Genomic DNA, 3909 nt, shown 5'->3' with positions numbered 1-3909 from the left:
TCAAGAAAGCTTATATAGAATTTTACCTACATGTTTATACATTATTTTATGTTATTGATAAACAGGTTTTATATCCTTGATATCTTAGTCTATTTTCTGTTGCTGTAACTAATACCACAGGCTGGCTAATTTGTAAAGAAGAGAGGTACAGTTCTAGAGTTGGGGAATCTAAGAGCATGCGCACTGGCATCTGGTGAGGATCTTTGGAGTGTATCATTACATGGTGGAGGCCCTTGTCTCCATGAGTAAACATGCTTCCTCAGATTTTTCTCCACACAGCTACTGATGCTTAATGGAAAAGCCACCACCCTCATAACCTCATAAAATCCTAATTCACTCTCAAAGGCCTCAGGTAGTATTAGGATATGAGTTTTTTTGTACTTCGCCTTTTTATTAGCATGCAGAAGTTGTACAGGAAGTTTTCATTGTGCCCCATCAGCCCCACTCCATCACCCTCCCGTAACCTTCCTTCCCCAGCTTCAATTTCTACACTTCTCATTGTTCTATTTTCATACATGCAAATAAACTGTCTGGACCATATTTATCTTCATTCACCCCTTTCATTAGTCCTCACCCCTCACCCTGGTGCCTCCTCAATACAGCCTGATTTAAAGTTTCCTGTCATTCTTTTATTGTACCAATGGTTTTCATCATGCTATTTCAGACATGCATATATTATATTTTGATCAGAATAACCCTCTCTATTGCTGTCTCTTTTCCTATGCCCCTCAAACTCCATATTGATCAACAGTTTTCCCTGAGATTCTTTATAGCATATGAGTTTTGAAATCAAGTTTCTAATACTTTTGGAGGAACACATCCAAACTAATATGAATCCCTCCTAGTCTTTAATCTCACCATTTCTCTTACCCTAGAGCCTTCGATTAGCCCCTGTATCTGCTAGTTCTTCAGCCTCAGTCTCCAACTCTCTCTATTAAGTCTGTGGCTACCCCTGGGTCACATCTCAAGCCCTTCAGCCTCTATTTTAATCTGCCCCATCCACTTGGTCATAGTTATAATATTCCTTGATCCTGTACCTTCCTCTCTATACAGTTCAGGCCTTATCACTTGGATTATTACAATTTCCCTACCTCCAATAAGTCCTCTACCTTTCAATAAGTTCATTGCCCACTGTGTATCTCAGATGACTTTAAAAAGTACTGCTGCAGATTCAAACCCAGTGCCTTGTACATGCCAGACAGACGTTTTACTAGTGAGCTACCCTCTGCTCTCCCTTGTGATTTTTTTTTTTGTTGTTGCGGTCATGAAGCTTGACTCTGGGCCTAGGTGCTATCCCTCAGCTCTTCAGTTCAAGACTAGCACTCTACCACTTGAGCCACAGCGCCACTTCTGGTTTTCTGATGTTTATTGGAGATAAGAGTCTCCTGGACTTTCCTGGCAGGGATGCCTTTGAACCATGATCCTCAGATCTCAGCCTCCTGAGTAGCTAGGATTACATGTGTCAGCCACCGGTGCCCCGCTCCCTTGTGATCTTTGAGTATAACTTTCACATTTAAAAACACAATAATGGAGGCTGGGAAGGTAGCTCAGTGGTAGAGTGCTTGCCTTGCATGCATGAGGTCCTGAGTTCGATTCCTAAGCACTGCATAAGTAGAAAAATCTGGAAGTGGCTCTGTGGCTCAAGTTAGTAGAGCACTAGCCTTGAGCTGAAGAGTTGAGGGACAGTGCCCAGGCCCAGAGTTCAGGCCTCATGATCGACAAATTAAAAAAACAAACAAACAAAAAATCCCAAAACACAATAATGAAGCCAGGCACTGATGGCTCAGAAGTGGAGTGGTGGCTCAAGTGGTAGAACACCAGCCTTGAGTGAAAAGCTAAGGGATAGTGCCCAGGCCTTGAGTTCAAGCCTCCAAATTGGCATACCTCTTCTCTCCGTGCCCCCCTCCTCGTCCCTTCTGCCCCACGGCCCACAAACAACAACAAAATAATGAGATTCCTACCAAAAAAAAAATTCAAAGCAGGGTGCCAATGGTTCAAGCCTGTAATTCTAGCTACCCAGGAGGCTGAGATCTGAGTATTGTGGTTCAAAGCCATGCTGGACAGGAAAGGCCATGAGACTTATCTCCAATTAACCACCAAAAAGCCAGAAGTGGAGATATGACCCAATTGATACAGTGCTAACTTTTGGTGAAAATGCTAAGGGACAGTGCCCAGGCCCTCCCTAAGTCCAAGCTCCAGGACCAGCACAAAACCATAATTATGTACACAGACAGACACACAGACACAAGCACATTCACACAAATCTTTTAGCTTTTCATATAATGTCCTTAATGTGATCTACCTATGCCTACAGTTTTATGATACGATTTATTGTTTGTGTACGTTTTGCTACATCAACTCTTAGTCATCTCTACAGAACCTTCCAGATATTTTCACAGCATCTTGTGGATTCTATTCACTTAACACTTATAACAACACATGGAGGTAGTTGGCTATATATATATATATATATATATATATATATATATATATATATATATATATATATATATATATACTCACAGACTAAGCTCCTTGAGGACAGGGGCTTTGTCTTATTCACGTTTGTAGCCTTCTCAGCTTTAAGCTGTATCCTCACTCTTGGCTTATCTAAGCACCCTTTAAAGTCTGAAAAATGCTTTCAGTTGGATTAGCTCATTTGATACTAATAAAAACAGTATCACTATAATAACTCTACCTTATGGATGAGAACATGCAGATTAGAGTTGCAGCACTTTCTTAAGCTCAAGGGAAGATCTAGTATTTTCTTCCTACACTTGTGAATTTGGAAAATGTCAACAAAAATTTATTTCAATTAAACGAACTTTCATTGAAATAAGCAGTAGTTCTAAACCACAATTGTTAAGTGTATTACCAAACTGGACTTTGAATTACTGAGAGCCTGATGCCCTGTCAGCTGAGCTACTGCTAGCAGTTAAAGTCTGGATGCTGGTAACAACACATTCCCACTAATGACCACCAACCACTAAAGTCACACGTACTCCCAGCTGTCCTGGCTAACTCCAGACTGGATTCAGCTCATTTGCATGCCATGTTGATAATCTGGACAATGTTGGACTCATTGCAATTTCATAATAAAAACAGTCACTGGTACCATGACAGATTTGGCTGTGCTCAAAGTAGGGAAGATAAGAGGTGGCACCTTGATCTCTGGAATCTTCTTTCTCTATGAAAAGCTCTGATTGAAGGATGTACATCACACCCCTCCTGACCCACTCCTATTCAAAATCAAGGCCTCAGACATGTGTCAGTGGCTCATGCCTGGATCTCAGTTGGGAGCCAGTTTAGGCAAACAAATCCGAGAGACTTTTATCTCCAATTAACGAGCAAAAAGCTGGAAGTGAAGATGTGATTCAAATGGTAGAAAAATAAAAGAGAACTTGAGGCCCTGAGTTCAAGCCCCAATAGCAATACAGAGAGAGAGAGAGAGAGAGAGAGAGAGAGAGAGAGAGAGAGAGAGAGAGAAAGAGAGAGAGAGAAAAGAGGGAGGGAGGGAGGGAGGAAGGGAAAGAGAGAGAGGCCACGCCCTGGTGTTTCAAGAGGATGACAGTGTACATGGAAACTGAGAAACTCTCCTTTATATAGAACCCTTCTCCACTCATTTCCATTGAATAGCATCTCCTGCCTGTTCCAAGAATTAGGTATTTGTGAATGGTATTTAGGGAAAAGAAACTTAGATTTGATAACAAGTGAAGAGACCACTGATGCCTATTGTTAGGGCTTAAATGTCCCCTAAGCGTCACGTATTCATGGCTTGGTCCCCAGTGAGGCAGTGTTCATGAAGGGGCTGGGAGGTAGTTGGATCATGAGGGCTGTGACCTCTTCAATGGATGAATACACTGGATTCACAGCTTAATGGACTTTGTATGAGAGGCTTTGTTCTAAAAG

This window comes from Dipodomys ordii, unplaced genomic scaffold (genome assembly GCF_000151885.1).
Source record: "Dipodomys ordii isolate 6190 unplaced genomic scaffold, Dord_2.0 Scaffold4, whole genome shotgun sequence".
NCBI classification, from domain to species: domain Eukaryota; kingdom Metazoa; phylum Chordata; class Mammalia; order Rodentia; family Heteromyidae; genus Dipodomys; species Dipodomys ordii.
This window is presented reverse-complemented; position numbering follows the sequence as displayed.